This window comes from Triticum urartu, chromosome 7, assembly GCF_003073215.2.
Source record: "Triticum urartu cultivar G1812 chromosome 7, Tu2.1, whole genome shotgun sequence".
Classification (NCBI taxonomy): Eukaryota; Viridiplantae; Streptophyta; class Magnoliopsida; order Poales; family Poaceae; genus Triticum; species Triticum urartu.
This window is the reverse complement of record NC_053028.1, coordinates 348,985,139-349,004,651: the sequence shown is the minus strand read 5'-3', so window position 1 is coordinate 349,004,651 and position 19,513 is coordinate 348,985,139.

The window sequence follows — 19,513 nt, the reverse complement described above, 5'->3', positions numbered from 1 at the left end:
TCTCACCAGCGCAGAGCTAAGTGCTGCCACTAGGCGTGGGAGGGAGCCCCAGGGCCTGAGGCCGGCGCTCCTGAGACTCCGGGGTGTGTACAGCCCCAAGTCATTGTTATATGAGAGTGTCACGGGCGGCGAGCTTCACAGGCACCGGGCCTTCTTCACGGGTACCGGCCTTACTTCATATCGCCAGATGAGGGCCCTGCCTTGCGCCACCCTCGACCTCCTTTGAGCCGACCGCTCACTAGGACGACACAAAAGAGGGAAAGGGGACGCCAGCGGTTCCCTCGGCGACCACGGGTCCTCTTCCGAGGGAAGGGTTGTCGAAGCCACCCCGGCAAAGGGCCTACCTCCGGGTGTCCCCTGGTTTCGCGTGCCTTGGGGAGGGGCCTTGCTCCTGGCTCTATCCCGGCGGCCCCCCAGCGTGTCTCCCTTGTTGGAATGGGTGCCGCCGTGCCAGGGTCGTCGATCGACGCTGCAACCTGATTCATCTGCAGCCCATGGTTAGCATAAGCCTGTTCTTGAGAGATTAGCGGTACCCTGTAGTTGTCGTTGTCGACGCGATCATTGTGGTTCTCCGTTGGTTCTTGGAAGGCATCGACTCCTAGCACGCCCTCTCCCCAATCTTCTCCGATGAACGAGCCAGGGTCATCCTCTGGTGCGTACCCTTGGTCCATCATGCGAGGCACGTAGGCTTCCGGGGCCATCACCCAAAACACCTCGCCGTGGTGCCCCACGCTCCATGTTGCACGACCCATGGTGGCGCCCTGGGGATGACAGCACGGCATCCGGCTGGGACCGTGAGGGGCGACGCTTGCGCCCGCGCCCGCCGCGGGCGGCATGGGGGAGTCGGAGCCCCTACGCCGCTGGCTGTGCTGATGTTGATGAAGCCCCCGGGCATAGTTGATGGCGCGCGGATGTGGTGAGGTTAGTCGCGCGGCCCTGTAGTGGCCTGGGGAGGAAGTCGATAGCAGAAGGGTGGTGCTCCCGACGCCGCTGCATCCAGAAGCTCAGAAACACGCCTCAGCAGTGTGTCCAGACCGCTTTCCATCAGCCTGCACCGCAGCAGCTCCCTTGCCACATGAGCGCTGCCCGCATGTTTGCTTGCTCCCGCCATGAGTGCGGCGCTGTTGCTGCGGCATGGCTCGCCGCTCTTGCGGTGGCCCGTACCTGCCGTGGGATTAGGGTGGAAGATGCCTGGCCATGTTGCCCGCGCCCGACGGAGTTTGGCGGCGCCCGTGCTGCCTGGAGTGCAGGGTCGAGACCTTCATGGGCAGGCGGCGTTGCCTGGGCTGGCTGGGTTGCCCAGCGGTTGGAGCCGGCCCTTGAGTCGCCGTACATCGTGGATGAGGAGCATCGATGAGCTTGCCGGTGGAGGAGGAGCTCCAGCGCACCCCTACCTGGCGCGTCAAATGTCGGATGTGGGGTTCCAGCAAACCCTTAAGGTTCGAACACTGGGGTGCGCGTGAAGTCTTTCCTTCCTACTGATCTACGCCCTAGTTCGCTAAGATCTCGTGGACAAACTCGACGAACTCGCAACTCAGAAAGACATGAGGTTTATACTGGCTTGGGCCACCGTTGTGGTGTAATCCCCTACTCCAGTGTGGTGGTGGTGGATTGCCTCTAGGCAGATGATGAACAGCACAATGGAAGAACAGCCTCCTGAGGTTCATGTGTTCTTGTGAGTAGGCTCTTGATCGGGTTGGATCAAGCTAAGATGAGATGCCTCTACTATGGTGGCTAGCTCTACTTATATAGGCCCTGGTCCTCTTCCCAAATATCAAGCGGGAAGGGAGCCAACAATAGCAGGCCAATTTGAAGGGGGGCAACTAGTACAAGCTATCCTGGGAAAAGTGGTCTTCGCCTGCCAAAAGCTCTGGTGGTGACGCCATCTTGGGCTCCACGATGACCTTCGTCTTGCCGTCCTCCTGGACTTGGTCTCGTTGCACGAATATAGCAACCTTTTCCTGATGCCTCGGTACTCTTCGCCTGCGCTGGCCTCCTTAGAACCAAAGAGGAAACAAGGACACTGCGCGTGTTGGCGCCCACCTGGTGTCATGTGTCATGGCTCACATCACGAGGGCCATGTGAGGTTTGCCCCGCCTTGATATCTCCGCTCCTCGTGAGCCTGCCTAGCTAGGTCACTCCAGAGAAGGCCTTGCGTCGCCTGCCTCATGAGGCTTTGAGCCTCGTGAGGGTCTTGGATGCCTTGTTGGTGAAGATGGGCCGTACGGCCTGCTGGCTCAGCCACGCCGCGGGCCGCAGGCAGGCAAGTCTGGGGACCCCAGTTCCTAGAACACCGACAATGTCCGTCTTGTGCTGCTTCATCCTTGACGTCTTATGGCTCACTGGGGCTGCTCCAACGACGGAACGATCCATCACAATAGAGCAGTGCCCTGGACGCCATCTACAGATTCCTCAGATCTTCCTCCACACCTCCGACAGCCACCTCTGCCTCAACTGCTTCAGCAACCAACCCAATGATGCTAAGGTCGACACGGCTATGGCAAAGAGGTTGTACACTTGTTGCATCACTTATTACTATACATTCATGTCGATCCATTAGGGCTATTTTGGTTCAACGGAAAAACATAGCAATAGGGAATTTTCCAATGGCACTCTATTATTCAATTATTCATGCATTTTGTTGAAAGGAATGAAGCAAAACATCCACATGGACCGACTTTTCAAAATCCTATGCATGAAAACAAGACCAAGTGCATTAGTGGCAGAATAACATTCTAACTGTAGACGCTTTCATATGGTTTCACTTTATTTTGGCCATGTTTCTTTGCATTCCTCTGCTCTTCCAATTCCTGTAAACCAAACACCCAAGTTAACAGAAATCCTGTGTTTACAAATGCTCTGTTTACCATGTGCATTCTTGTCCTATTCTGGTGTTTTTCCTATCCCAGCGTTTTTAGAATCATGCAAGCCAAATGAGCCCTTACAGAATTACTTCAGTTACAGGTAGGTGTCGAAGGGAACTTTGTGTGGTTTGTCCTACTCCCGCCGTGACGTCGTCCACCTCAACTGAGCTGCTCCATTGACATAGACATCCACCAAACCAGACATCCCGACTCCCGACCGTCTTTCGCCGCCTCAGATCTCCTTCCCTGCCACCGGCACCCACCGCAACGGCATCACCATCATCGACTCAGCAGATGAACATGAGGAGTACATGGGTCCACAAGAGAGGTCACACTCTTTTGTTTATGCTTATGTTATGCATTGCTTAAAATTACCTGCTACTTTATCATCTTGTTCACCTCTTGGACTCCAAGTCAGGTCCAAATTAACGTCCAAACTTGAGTTCTAAATTAGTTGTGGGGCACATATCGAGGAAGCAATGTATAATATCTCTGTCTAATATCTGGTTCACCTAGGGTATGCCTATGTTGTTCATCTTGGGTGGGAACCAAACAGTAAAGCAATCATCATCTGTCTTTTTATTAAATTAAAGCAATCATCAGCCTGCTATCATTATTTTTGGATCCATCCACTGGTTGTTACCATCACTCTAAATTTCTGCATGCTCTCCTTACATAATCTCACCATATTTTTTTCATATGCATGTCAGATATTTTACACAGTCATGCTGAACATGAAGAGAAAAAGAGAAGAGTTTTGCGCGGCAATACAATGTCATGCAGACATCGCTCCATGGTGGGTTCAATGGAAAACACTCCCCAACCCTCTCCAGATTGTAATCCAGAGGAAGATATCTGTTCTGAGGCAGATTCATACGCCGCTAACAACTCCTATTTACCCCCCAAGGTGTTTGCTCTACCTTGGCATGATCATGTTAGTCATATCATGCATATGTTGCCTTGCAGTGCCTACTTTTAACATCATATATGTCATCTGCTTAGTTTAGACATGTTCTGTAATGCCACCTGTTTAGTTTCTATATCATATATGGAATTGTGCAGTCTCATGTCTTTTAGCCAGCCATAATATACGTGAAATGTGCAATGCCATCCTGTTTAACCAGGCATCATATATTTGAATGATATCTTGCCCATCCTTTTCTTCATTACATTTCCATTTGTCGACAATGTTTGTACATTAAACTACTCTTCCTGTGAATCAGCCATTTGGGTGGGAGATTGAAAAATCTGGAGTGAAAACAAGGCCTTCAACGCAGACAGTGCTACCTGTCGAAGCAGATCTCTTGTTGGGTCCTGATAGCTCCTCAGAGATAGATGCAGAGACAGATGACCAGTCCTATTCCCCACCGAGGTGTATGCTCTAACTTGGAACGGTTATACTGCTCATATCATGCATATGGTGTCTTGCATTGCATAGATTAGACATCTTATACACAATATTTAACACCATATTCTTAGTTCAGACATCATATCTAATGCCCTTTGTTTAGCATATAAATCACATATGTGAATTAAATGATGCGATCCTGATTACTTAGATAGCATGTAGGTGAATTATGTCACGCCATCCTATTTAGTTATTCATCATATCTTTGAATTATGTTATGCTATGCTATCAAGTTTGGATAGACATCATATATGTGAAATTATGTCATGCTATCCGTTTTAGTTAAACAATGTACATGTAAACTATTTCATGCCCTCTTTTTTCCACACTATCTATTGCATCTGTCTCTCATACAATGACATTCAACTATGTTTCCTGATTATCAACCATTCGAATTGGAGCGGGTGATGCCAGCATCTAGCGGACTAAAAACACGGTCTTCAAATAAAACAGTACTACCTCTTGGTGGAGATAACACCCCGGTTGTACATGCACGAGAACCAGCCCTACCACACATAACCCAAACTCTCGCAAATTGTGCCCCTACTGCGATGGACAGAGAACCCGCTTCACCCAATCTAACCCCAACCCCAACAGATAGTAACCCAGTTCCTATTGACACAACACCATCTCCACCATAGAGCTCCCAAACAAGAGCAGTTAGTAAGGCAGCTCCAGTGCCCAAAGGGCCAGTACTACCACGGTGAACCCCAACTCCACCAGTTAGTATGACTATTCCTGTGGAGGAAGCACAACCAGCTAGTCATTGTTTAGCATCTATCGCATTTGATGTTGTTAAATCGTATGTGTGTATCTTCCCATCTTGGAAATATTGTACTAAAGATGAAGGAAAATGCCAGTTGCAGGTGTTTGTCCAGGAGTTATGTGTAAGTAATGTTATTCATGGCAATTACTTTGCTTTGTCCCATACATCCTACCTCCATGATGGTTATAATACAACAAAATTTCCCATTTTTTTCTATAGAGAAGGACCGATTTGGAAACTCAGGATGAGGTAACCTGTGCTAATACCTCTGCTATTGTCGGTGTCAAAACCGGCGGATCTCGGGTAGGGGGTCCCGAACTGTGCGTCTAAGGTGGATGGTAACAGGAGGCAGGGGACACGATGTTTTAACCAGGTTCAGGCCCTCTTCATGGAGGTAAAACCCTACATCCTGCTTGATTTATTCTTGATGATATGAGTATTACAAGAGTTGATCTACCACGAGATCGGAGAGGCTAAACCCTAGAAGTTAGTCTATGGTATGATTGTATGTTGTCCTATGGACAAAACCCTCCGGTTTATATAGACACCGGAAGGGGCTAGGGTTACACAAGGTCGGTTACAAAGGAGGAGATACACATATCCGTATTGCCTAGCTTGCCTTCCACGCCAAGTAGAGTCCCATCCGGACACGAGACGAAGTCTTCAATCTTGTATCTTCATAGTCCAACAGTCCGGCCAAAGGATACAATACGGCTGTCCAGAGACCCCCTAATCCAGGACTCCCTCAGTAGCCCGTGAACCAGGCTTCAATGATGATGAGTCCGGCGCGCAATATTGTCTTCGGCATTGCAAGGCGGGTTCCTCCTCCGAATACACCACGGAAGAATTTGAATACAAGGATAGTGTCCGACCATGCAAAATAAGTTCCACATACCACTGTAGAGAGAATAATATTTCCACAAATCTAATCTGCTGACACGTTTTGGCAACATGACATTATGCCATGGCCCGGTGATTATTCGAGCCGTTTCCTTTAACTAGCCCCGCACATAACGCGAAGCAGTTTCTTGACACGTCTTGTCAAAGCAGAGATCGTGTCCCCCTTATTATGGGATTCTCATCAATACGGGCGTGGGTAACCCAACCGCGCCATCGATTATGGCGCTTGGGGCATAAGCGAGTTTTACCAGGCTAGTGGGGGCACATAGTTTCGGCCGCCCTTATAAAGGGACAAGGTTTAACCTTTTTCTACCCACACCTTCTTCCTCCTTGCTCATCCATTCTTGCGCACTCGAGCTCCAATGCCCGAGTCCACATCCTTCACCTCAACCTTCTCCAATCATGTCTGGAGCGGGAGGCAAATGGATGGCTTCCTCCATTACGGAGGGACACATCAAGAAGTTGCGCGGAGCCGGATACTTAGCCGCGAATATCGCGCATCGGCTGCCCGTTGCGGGGCAGATCGTTCCTACCCCTGAATCACACAAGAGGGTAGTTTTCCTCCACCACTTCCTCCACGGAATGGGGTTTCCCCTCCATCCATTCGTCCGTGGTCTCATGTTCTACTACGGGCTGGACTTCCATGATCTGGCCCCGAACTTCATCCTCAACATTTCAGCGTTCATCGTCGTGTGTGAGGCTTTCCTCCGCATCCGGCCCCACTTCGGCCTGTGGCTGAAGACCTTCAATATCAAGCCGAAGGTGGTGGGAGGCCAACAAGTAGAATGCGGCGGAGCTATGGTGGGCAAGATGCCCAATGTTATATGGCTCGAAGGCTCCTTCGTGGAGACTATAAAGGGGTGGCAATCGGCGTGGTTCTACATCACCGAGCCACGCGACGCCAACTGGGTGGCGGCTTCCGAGTTTTGATCCGGAATCCCCACGTGGCTCACCTCCTGGAAAGAGAAGGGCCTATCCTGGGGTTCATCGGTGGAGCTGGATGGACTCCATAAGTGTATCCAGAATATGGCGAGCAAAAAGCTCAAGCTTGTCAACATAGTCCAGGTCATGCTCATCCGCCGGATCCTCCCGTGTCAACAACGGGATTTCAGCTTGTGGGAGTTCGACCCGGCCCAGCACCAGACTCTGAGCGAGCTCTTCGACACAACGCACAAGGACGTCTGGAGGGTGCTGTTCATGGGCGCCGAGGTCCCTCCCTCTCTCACCAAGGACCATGGGCTAAGCGCGAAGCGCCCAGCACATTCGGTGAGTTCTATACATCCGGTAGGATACTTTATTTCCCCTAGCTTAATCATGTGCTGGGTCTGAGCTCCATGCCTTTGACAGGACTGGGTGGAGACGTCGGGGCAGATTAACTGTCCGGCCCCTCTGCCCGAAGACACTGCGGATGCTCTCCTGACGGAGTTGCTGACTCCGGCTCCTTACAAGGTGCTGGAGAAGACCAAGGAGGCCAAGGGAACCCGAAATATTTCCTGACGCCAGGTGTTGTCGGACTCATCGTCCGATAACTCCGCGATGCACTCCTCCCCCGAAGACGAGGAGGAAGATGAAGATGCTCCCCCTCCAGTCGGGGGAGACAAGAAAAGGAAGGCCGCCCCAACCGGGGGGGGGGCGAAGGGTCCAAGAAGGGAAGGAATCTCCTTCCAGACTACACGACCGCCGCCGAAGGCGAAGATGAGTAGCTACTCAGGGCCAAGCCCCTGGCAAAGTCGCAAGTATTCGGATGCCAGAGTATCTTTCATCTTGTAGTTGAGACTCAAGAAACCGAACTGATTCAGACAGTGAGTTTGAATAGCTTGTGCAAGCGGTAGTGGCCAGTAACTCCAACACTAAACCAAGACAGGACTTTGGGGTTGTCTCACTATCTTCGAGATAGTCTTCCTTAGCTGTTTTATCAGCTTTGTTGGAGACGAACAAGGATGTGTCACTATCCTAAACCTTATCTGCATTACTTCCTTTACCATTGCTTAATAAGGAACTCTTCCCCAATATTCTATCAGCATTATAAAAGAAGAAACAAGCAGACACATAACAGTTTAGCATGTACTAGTATATCAAACTCATTTCGGTGAACCAGTTCATTAGTAAGGTGGACAAGATTAAACTACCAAGTCTTCTATTGCCAGGTACTAGTACATAATAAAAGCATCAAACAAACATATATCTATGTCCTATGGTCACTGCATTGTCTTGCCAAATCAAAATAAAGACACGGTTCAAATCATATCAGTTCAAGACAAAGGAGCAGTGAAAGAATACAAAGCGTGGGAAACTACACGCACGATAAGATTTCAGATGGGTACCACGGGTCTACATGTACAACCACACTATTGGCTCTATTGTGATGCTAGTAATGTGCATGATATGAGAAGTCAATTGTATACACAATTGAAATTGAAATCAACAGAGCTATTAATAAGAGCAAGCACGTTAAAGAAACATGCGTGAAGATAACTGCTGTGCCATTGAAGTTTCGATTGGATCCTTCAATTTAAAAATAAGTTTGTATGAGTAAATACAGTGATACAAGAGCAAAGCAGTATGCACGATAGCAATCATAGTTAAAAAAAAGGCGCGCCTAAGCGAGCGCTTAAGCACACCTAGGCTCTAGTCATTGGCGAAACGCATTGCGCATAACTATGCTTAATCTGTGCATAACTACGCATAAGCATGCGCTTTGGTCAGTAAAGCGCAAGGCGGTGGAAAAATGCACAATTAACGCCTAGCGCTTTTTTGAACTATGATAGCAATGGAATCTTAAATTAGAACAGTTATTCTTCAGGTTTAGGCACTTGTTCTACATGAACAGAGTCCAGTAAGACGCAAGAATATAGTACTTAAAAATAGAAAATGAGCTCATAGACCTTACCACATTCTTGGTTCGGGACCAGTACAGAACATGGCGTTCCCAGTCATCATCCAGTAAATATGTCTCAAGAGAACGTAAGGGAATTTGATGAGTTTCTATGCCGGTGAAGTACGTTTTCTTCAGGTAATTCCAATACTGCCACCACGCATTCTTGAAGATAGCTGAGGGAGTCCTGGATTAGGGGGTCTCCGGACAGCCGGACTGCTGGACTATAAAGATACAAGATTGAAGACTTCGTCTCGTGTCCGGATGGGACTCTATTTGGCGTGGAAGGCAAGCTAGGCAATACGGATATGTGTATCTCCTCCTTTGTAACCGACCTTGTGTAACCCTAGCCCCCTCCGGTGTCTATATAAACCGGAGGGTTTTAGTCCGTAGGAAAACATACAATCATACCATAGGCTAGCTTGTAGGGTTTAGCCTCTCCGATCTCGTGGTAGATCAACTCTTGTAATACTCATATCATCAAGAATAAATCAAGCAGGACGTAGGGTTTTACCTCCATCAAGAGGGCCCGAACCTGGGTAAAACATTGTGTCCCCTGCCTCCTGTTACCATCCGCTTAGACGCACAGTTCGGGACCCCCTACCCGAGATCCGCCGGTTTTGAAACCGACATTGTTGCTTTCATTGAGAGTTCCTCTGTGTCGTTGCCGTTAGGCTTGATAGCTCCTACGATCATCGATAGCAATGCAGTCCAGGGTGAGACCTTTCTCCCCGGACAGATCTTTGTGTTCGGCGGCTTCGCACTGCGGGCCAACTCGCTTGGCCATCTGGAGCAGATCAAAAGTTACGCCCCTGGCCACCAGGTCAGGTTTGGAAGCTTAAACTACACGGTCGATATCCGCGGAGACTTGATCTTCAATGGATTCGAGCCCCTGCCTTGTGCGCCGCGCGGTCACGATGAGTACGATTTAGCTCTACCATCAGACCGTATTCAGGAGATCGCATCGGCAGCCGCTTCGAGCCTCAATTTGGAGCCAGTTGCGCCATCCATGGACGGGTGGATGGACCCCGTCATGGAGGCCGTATCCTCAGCAGCGATCGAGCCGAATATCGACCTTACCCTTCACGAGAGCCGTGTTGCCAAACTGCCGGATCCTTCTCCGGCCACGGACTCTGAACTGCCTGCGCCCGTTCCTGTCGAATCCGATTGGGCTCCGATCATGGAGTTTACCTCTGCGGATATTTTTCAGCACTCGCCCTTTGGCGACATACTGAAATCATTAAGGTCTCTCTCCTTGTCAGGAGGATCCTGGCCGAACTATGTCCGGTAGGATTGGGATGCGAATGACGAAGAAATTCACCGCCCACCCACCACCCACTTAGTAGCCACTGTCGATGACTTAACCGACATGCTCGACTTCGACTCTGAAGACATCGATGGTATGGACGACGATGCGGGAGTCAAAGAGGAACCACTGCCCACAGGGCACTGGACAACCACCTCATCATATGATATATACATGGTGCACACACCCAAAGAAGGCAATGGCGACGAGACAACGGAGGATGACCCCTCCAAGAAGCAACCCAAGCGCCAGCGTCAGCGGCGCCGCTCTAAGTCCCGCCAAGGCAAAAGTGGTGATACCGGCACCGGAGATAATAGCACTCCGAACAGTGCCGAAGACAACAACAATCCCCTCCAGCAAGATTTAGAGCAGGAGGATGGAGGAGCCAACCCTCCTGAGAGAGCGGCAGATGGAGAGGCGGAGGATGATAATTACATGCCTCCCTCCGAAGATGAGGCATGCCTCCGCGATGACGAATTCGTCGTGCCATAGGATCCCGTCGAACAAGAGCGCTTCAAGCACCGGCTTATAGCCACGGCAAATAGCCTTAAGAAAAAGCAACAGCAGCTTCAAGCTGATCAAGATTTGCTAGACGACAGATGGACTGAAATCCTGGCGGCCGAGGAATATAAACTCGAACACCCCTCCAAGAGTTACCCAAAGTGCAGGTTGCTACCCCGACTGGAGGAGGAAGCACCGAAACCTACATCCCCGGTGTATGACGCGGCTGATAGGCCACCTCATGGCCACGAGAGAGGAACATTCCAGCCAAAAGCTCAGCCCGCACCCCGACGCCATTCAAATAAAAAGGCATGGGGAAATACGCCAGACCTACGAGACATATTGGAGGACTAAGCAAAACATGCAAGATCAATCTACGGATCACGAGGGCGCGCCACTATGCGAGACGATAATCGTCACGCCGAATACAGTAAAAGTAAGTCTGGCCGGGCCGAACACAGCGGGCAAGACTCATTTGAGCTGCGTCGCGACATAGCCCAGTACAGAGGCGCCACACACCCCCTATGCTTCACAGACGAAGTAATGGATCATCAAATCCCAGAGGGTTTCAAACCCGTAAATATTAAATCATACGACGCCACAACAGATCTTGCGGTACGGATCGAGGATTTCCTCCTGCACATCCACATGGCCCGCGGTGATGACCTACACGCCATCAAATACCTCCCACTAAAACTCAAAGGACCAGCTCGGCATTGGCTCAACAGCTTGCCAGCAAAGTCCATTGGCTGTTGGGAAGATCTGGAAGCCGCATTCCTTGACAACTTTCAGGGCATTTATGTGCGAGCACCAGATGGCGATGACTTGAGCCACATAATTCAACAGCTAGAGGAATCGGCCAGGCAACTCTGGACACGACTCCTAACAAATAAAAATCAAATCGTCGACTATCCGGATGCAGAGGCCCTAGCAGCTTTCAAGCACAACACCCGCGACGAGTGGCTAGCCCGGCACCTTGGTCAGGAAAAGCCGAAATCTATGGCAGCCCTCACGACACTCATGACCCGCTTTTGTGTGGGAGAAGACAACTGGCTGGCCCGCAGTAATAACATATCAAAGAACCATGGTACTTCGGATACCAAGGATGGCAACAGAAGGTCACGTCGCAACAAACATAAGCGCTGCATTAATAGCAACAATACCGAGGATACGGCAGTCAATGCCGGATTCAAAGGCTCTAAACCCGGTCAGCGGAAAAAACCATTCAAAAGAAGAACTCCGTGGCCGTCTAGTTTGGACCGTATACTCAATCGCTCGTGTCAAATACACGGCACCCTCGACAAGCCAGCCAACCACACCAACAGGGATTGTTGGGTGTTCAAGCAGGCCGGCAAGTTAAATGTCGAAAACAAAGATAATGGGTCACATAGCGATGACGAGGAGGATCCCCGGCAGCTGAACACCGGAGGACAGAAGAGGTTCCCCCCACAAGTGTGGACGGTTAACATGATATACGCAACCCACATCCCCAAGAGGGAGCGGAAGCGTGCGCTCAGGGACGTATATGCGTTGGAGCCAGTCGCCCCAAAGTTCAATCCATGGTCCTCCTGTCCGATCACCTTCGATCGCAGGGACCACCCCACTAGTATCCGTGATGGCAGATTTGCCGCACTCGTCCTAGACCCAATCATCGACGGATTTCACCTCACTCGAGTCGTAATGGACGGCGGCAGTAGCCTGAACGTGCTTTATCAGGACACAGTGCGCAAAATGGGTATAGACCCCTCAAGAATCAAACCCACAAAAACAACATTTAAAGGTGTCATACCAGGTGTAGATGCCCATTGCACAGGCTCAGTCACACTGGAAGTGGTCTTCGGATCCCCGGATAACTTCCGAAGCGAAGAGTTAATCTTTGACATAGTCCCGTTCCGCAGTGGCTACCATGCACTGCTCGGGCAAACCGCATTCGCAAGATTCAATGCGGTACCGCATTATGCATATCTCAAGCTCAAGATGCTAGGACCTCGGGGGGTCATCACAGTCAATTTAAACACAGAGCGCTCTCTCCGCACGGAGGAGCACACTGTGGCACTCACAGCAAAAGCACAAAGCAGCCTCTTAAGGCAAACCACTAGTTCGGTGATTAAGGACCCGGACACCTTCAAGCGCGCCCGGAGTAATCGGCAACAGGACCTCCTGGCACGTTTCGAGCTCGCATAGCAATGCGGCCCCCATGCCGGTCCCAGCCAAACGGCGAAATCCATGCCACGCGTACATAATTACGCATTAAAAATACCATGGGCACAGGTGGGGAGGGGGGCACGACTGCGGCACGCTCCAAGTCGCGGCTTAAACTACACTAGGGGCTTCCCGCTTTATTATTTTTGTCTTTTAAGACTTTAATCTCTGGAAACCCTGTCCGACAGTATGATTGCCGAACACATGATGCAGCAACCAAGGAGGCAGAAAGCTACGTCACACCACGGAAATCCCAGGTGGATTATGATAACGAGTGAAATATTTGCTTTAATACTATTCCTCAGCTTGCCCTTGGCAGGGACATGTCAAACAGTCCTACTTTTTGCTTATCGCACTACTTGTATCATTCTACTTTAACGCACCTTGTGTTCGTTCACGACATCTAACACCCGTACACTCTGGTACGGCCAATACGCTAGGGGCTTAAGCATACCCCATAATACGGCATGAGAAGTCCGAACACTTTCGGCAGTGCGGCACCCCGAATTTATGGCATTATATGCATCAGCTCCGAATCATGTCTTGGGTCAATAGTTGGGTTTGCCCGGCTCCCATGTTTTGGTACCTTACGTTCCGCTATATCGGCTAGGGTAGCACTGGGAGAACTACCGCGATTGTGCCCCGGTTCTGCTGGGCTAAGCACCTTAGTAGAGAAAGCTAAAACTGACTGTCATGATAAGGCGAGAGACTGGTCGCTCTTCGAGAGGTTTCAAGTCCCTAAAGACTTATGCCGCTTAGAGCGAGGAGTCGGCCCTGTCCGGCCTAAGGCATGTATCGTGCCCTGAATTCAGCCTTCCGAATACTAGGGGCTTCACCGAAATTTAAAATTATAGAATTCTATCGCTAAGTGAGATTGATAACGCATTATGGTCCGATTGCCTTGTTCGTTGTGCTGAGCACCTCCCTCGAAGGACCCATCAATGGGAACAAGAGTGCTCAGGTTTATCCCGAACACCCCAGCACTCGTGGCGTGGGGGCAGAAACCGATGACTAGCCATCTCTCATATTTGATAAACTGCCGAACAGAAGGTAATATTTTAAATTCAGACAAGCGTTGCATATCACATATGAACAAGTTTTCATAATACAGGATCACACGAGCAAGTTTACTCAAATATTACATCGTTCGTACACTCGTCCGCTACGAGACGGGCACCCTTCAGGACACCCTCATAGTACATCTCGGGGTGGCGATGCTCCTTTCCCTGCGGCGGCCCTTCCTTCACCAGCTTCACATCGTCCATCTTGGCCCATTGCACCTTCACACGGGCGAAAAGCCCGGCGTGCACCTTCGATGCAGACGCACCGCTTGATGACTTCCACCCGTGGGCAGGCATCCACAAGCCGCCTCACCAGGCCGAAGTAGCTATTGGGAAGGGCGTCGCCAGGCGACATCCGGACTATAAAGCCCTTCATGGCCTGTTCGGCCGCCTTGTGTAGCTCGACCAGTTGCTTCAGCTGGTCGCTCAGAGGCATCGGGTGTTTGGTCCCAGTATACTAAGACCAGAACAGCTTCTCCGTTGAGCTTCCCTCCTCGGCCTGGTAAAACTGTGCGGCATCCGACACGCTGCGGGGCAAATCTGCGAATGCTCCTGGAGAGCTCCGGATTCTGGTAAGTAACAAGTAATTTACTTTCACAGGCTTGCTTTGCATATAGAATGCCTTACCCGCCACTATCTTCTTCATCGCATCAATCTCTTGGAGGGCCTTTTGGGCTTTGGCCTTGGCAATCTTTGCGCTCTCGAGGGCCGCGGCAAGCTCGGACTCTCGCGTCTTCAAGTCAAGCTCCAACGCCTCGTGCTTCATCACGAGAGCGTGGAGCTCTTGCTGCACCTCGCCCACCTGAGCCTCCTGCCTTTCCCGCTCGGTGCGCTCCTTGGCCGCTTTGTTTTCGGCCTCGGATAGCGCTTGCTTCAGGGTCGCCACCTCGGTTGTGGCCCCTGGCAAATTTACGATGATCCTGTCATTTTGCAATCGCATTATTTTTATATATATCCATAGACTAGGTACTACTTACCTTTGTTCTCCTCGAGATGCCTCTTGGCAAGGCCGAGCTCTTCCTTGGACCCTTCGAGGTCCTACTTCAGTGCGGCGACCTCCGCAGTCAATGCGGCAGAGGCCAGCAGCGAAGCCTGCATACGCATATAGACATACTTATATTAGACTCCTATGATATTGTTTGATCCTCTGTTCGGCTTTTCTTTGTGAACACCGATCAGCTGTGCTGCGACAAGAAGCGGAAGGACTGCGAAAGTCCCTAGAGCATTCAGATGCATACTCTCTGGTGCAATAGTAAGCGTTGGAGGCTTTTAGCGCCAAACAGGACAAAGCTAATAAGCTTGCTAAGCTTATTGCCAGCATGGTGGATACCACGTTTCTTGAGCTCTTCTGAAGTTGTTTCAGTTATGCTCTTGTTTTGCTGCCGTGTTTATTTGCACTGGTGGCCAATTTTGACGGCCAGTGTATGTAATATGCTGCTTTGTTCCCTATATTTGCACTGGTGGCGAACTTTGATGCCCAATGGATGTAATTTGTGTAATAGCGGTAATAGGCTAGCGTTAATTGCTTGCTTATTTATTTCCTTATTGTCTTCTTTAATTGTTTGCTTGTAGTCATTACAGTTATTTTTCTGTGTTTTTCTAGTGGCCACAATAACCTATTTTTGGAAACTAGGCTAAAATAATCATGGCAACACACATACTGTTGTAACCATGGGCCTCCTGTAGGCCGTATGATCCATGGGCCTTCTACGGCCCGTAGGATCCATTGGCCTTCTATACAAGCCATAGGATCCATGGGCCTTCTATGGGCCGTACGATCCATGGGCCTTTTACGGGCCGTAGGATCCATGGGCCTTCTACGGGGCATATCGTCATTTTGCCAATCATGGGTCGTACTATTCGTGGACAATAACGGGCCGTTTATTGGTCGTATTTTATAACTCTATGAAAACAGCCCAATAGGTTTTTTTCGACATGAAAACGGCCCAACATATTAACGGGCCACAAACGGGCCGACTGTAACCATGGGCTGAATTTGGCCCACAAGCAGAAAATGACAGTAACGGGCTGTAAGTAACCGAATGCTGGAAATGAGCCCAAGACTAAATGGGCCCTGAGAAGGCCGAAAGATATCATGGGCTGGAAACAGCCCAACAAAATAATGGGCCGTTAATGGGTATAAAGTGATACATTGTTCATGACAGGCCAGTTTTACCACGGGCCGTTAAGGGGCCGAGGGTTACTAAGGGCCTCATATGGGCCGAAAGACGTCATGGGCCATACATGGGCCGGAAGTTAAAACGAGCTGGAATTATATTGGACGACCCAGATGACGCTACTGGGCCTAACTCGGATAGGCCGTAAACGGGCCCTGGGCGGGCTGTAAATGGGCTCTATGCGAACTGGCCATTAACAGGCTTGCCATGCGCCGGCCTGCCACCTTTTTACCAAGTCAAACAGGCCGGCCTTTTCACAGGAATGGGCCTCTGTTGGGCCGTGCCATGTGTCAGCGTATCATAGGTGCTTTGGGTCCAATGAGAGGATGACATCTATCCCAACGGTGAGCCAACACGTGTGTCCTCCAGCCAATGATGATTTTACACGTGGAAAATCCCCATTGGGTCGGTGCTGTTAACGGGTTATCGGATCCAAAATCGGACCCGATAGCTTAACGGTGTTCCATTATGGTGGATGCCACGTGTCGGTCACCCTTGACGAAAGCACTTTTGTGACGTGCGATTTATCGTCATGGAAGTGGACACTTCCGTGATGATAATTTTGGTAATGTCATGGAACACTTCTATGACATCACAGGTATGACTATCTTGATTCTGTCATAAATTTGTCATGGATGTACATGCATGACAGAAAACGTGACCTATTGTGACAAACACGTATCATCACGGAAGTGTATTTTTTTGTAGTGTAGTTCTGTGTCACCCTATGTTATAACTATAGCATGAGGAATCGCATCCGACATAATTATCCATCACTGATCCATTGCCTACGAGCTTTTCACATATTGATCTCTGGTCAGTTACTTTACCGTTGCCACTATTACAATCACTACAAAACCAAAACTATTACTTTCGCTAGCGTTACTGCTACTATCATACTACTTTGCTACTAAATACTTTGCTGCAGATATTAAGTTTTCCAAGTGTGGTTGAATTGACAACTCAGCTTCTAATACTTGAGAATATTCTTTGGCTCCCGTTGTGTCGAATCAATAAATTTGGGTTGAATACTCTACACTTGAAAACTGTTGCGATCCCCTATACTTGTGGGTCATCATGTACACAAAATAGGAACATATATATTACATGATTTGACCGATAGCATATGGTTCCTCAGCGTTGACGTTTTCGTTTTTGAGGGAGCTTCTTTCCCTTCTTGTCTGTTGAAGAATAATTGAGCCCCTCATTTGTGACTTTTCCTTTTCCATGGAGTACGATCTTTCTTAGGTAATGTAGTATTGATTCTTCTTTTGACGTATACTTCATTTTCATCGTCATCTTCCCTCATTGGGTTGTCGTACTAGTTGTAGTCTTCCTCGTTGGCGACTCCATCCATTCCAATGATGTTCCTTTTGCCTCTCCTCACGACAATACAGCTGTGATTGCACGGGTCGGTTATGAAGAAGCATTGTGTCACGTGCTTAGTGTGTACCCATGGCTCATTTTTTGCGATAGCGTTCACGGTAGAGCTCTTGGCGTCGGGTATAGTCATGGTAGTGAAATACCAGTCTTCTCTTTCGACATTCTTAGACCATCTGACATGGAACACCATCGCGTGGTGCGGCCCAGAGTAGTCAAGCTCCCATATCTCCTCGACCCTTCCGTAAAATCTCTTAGTTGCGCCGTTGTCGCTACCGGTCATGCATTCCATCGTCACCCCTGATTTCTGATCATCACTGTCCATATCTTTGGCCTCCGTGTAGAACGTGTATCCGTTGATATCATATGCCTGATAGGTGTTAAGGTTGGGTGAGGGGGCATGTGCTAAAGCATATATGAGCAATCTGTCCTTAGAGCCCTCTTCCGGGGGATTACCAATAATATGCTCTTTGAACCAATGCAGGAAAGTGGAGTTCTGCTCTCTAGTAACTTCAGCGTCTGTCCTGCATACCCCCCGGTCACGATACTTATTTGCGATAATTTCTTTGTGCAGTGCCACGAAAGGATCTACCTCGTCTAGGTGTTGTAGCACTACCAAGTTTGCTCTGTCAAAGTCATTGTGTCGATCTGAGTATGCTACGTGCATTTCCCTGCGACCGTTAGAGTGACCTTCTCCTTCGAGCCTCCCATCGTGCTCGTTAATGGGCAAACCCACACCAACACCAGGTGGATGGTCTTCGCCATATAGAAAATTCTCGCAGAAAGAGATGCACTCTTGTGTGAGATAGCCCTGGACGATGCTTCCATCCGGACGGGACATGTTACGAACAAATCCTTTTATGATCCCATTCATCCTCTCAAACGGCATCACGTTGTGCAGGAATGACGGCCCCAGGTCTATTATGTCGTCCACAATGTGGACACACAGATGCACCATGACATCAAAGAACGCAGGCGGGAAGTACATCTCAAGCTCATTCAGTATCACAACGATCTCTTCCTGTAGCCTTCGGAGCTGCTTCACACTGATCGACTTTTGAGAGATGACATTGAAAAAGTTGCAGAGACCAATAAGTGTGTCACGGACGTGCTTGTCCATTATCCCTCTGAGGGCAACAGGTAGTATCCGCGTCATCATCACATGACAATCATGCGACATCATCCCGCTGAACCTTTTCTTGTCCATGTATAGATATCTGCTTATCTTGCCATAGTAAAGGGAACTAACTTTGACTCCGGTAAGGCACTTAAAGAATTGATTGATCTCAGCCTGACTTAAGGTAAAGCAAGAAGGGGGGCAATAATCCTCTACCCTTACTTTTTTGCCCTTCTTCTCCCGTGCCTCTATCTTCGTCTATGTCTCGTCTGACTTTTTACGAGGTGGCATGTTCAGATCTTCCCTGGTTTTCAAATATTGCAAGTCTTTTCTTGCCTTCGGCCCATGATTGGTCTTATCCTGCATGTTCATTAGTGTCGCGAGCAAGCTCTCAAGGACATTTTTACAAATATGCATTTGATGAAGGCATTGAGGTGTGTGGAGTTTGTGCCAGTACTCCAAGTCCCAGAACATAGACCTCGTCATCCATACCTTCAGGAACGGCTCTAGCGCCTTTTTCATCGTCTTTCCCGGCGGGGGGCACTGTTCCCTGTTTTTCAACAGCTCATCGATTTTGGCACCGCTCCACTTATGTGGACGTCCTCGATGCTTAGCGTGACCATTGAATATATCTCAATGGTTTCTCCACGGGTCGCCCTGATCGAGCCATCTTCGATGCCCCATGTACACGATTTTCCCAAACCCGCCATCTTTCCTTGACGTTAGCTGTTGAGACATCGTATCATCCATGCACCATGTGCATCCGCAATATCCATGGCACACCTGGCCCGCGGCATATCTGTAACCGAGATAATCATGCACCATGGTGATCAGTGCGACTCTCATGTAGAAATACTCGCCTTTGCTGGCATCCCATGTCTTGGCCGGTGTTTTCCATAACGTGTCTAACTCCTCTTGAAGTAGCCCCAGATATAGATTAATATTATTTCCTGGTT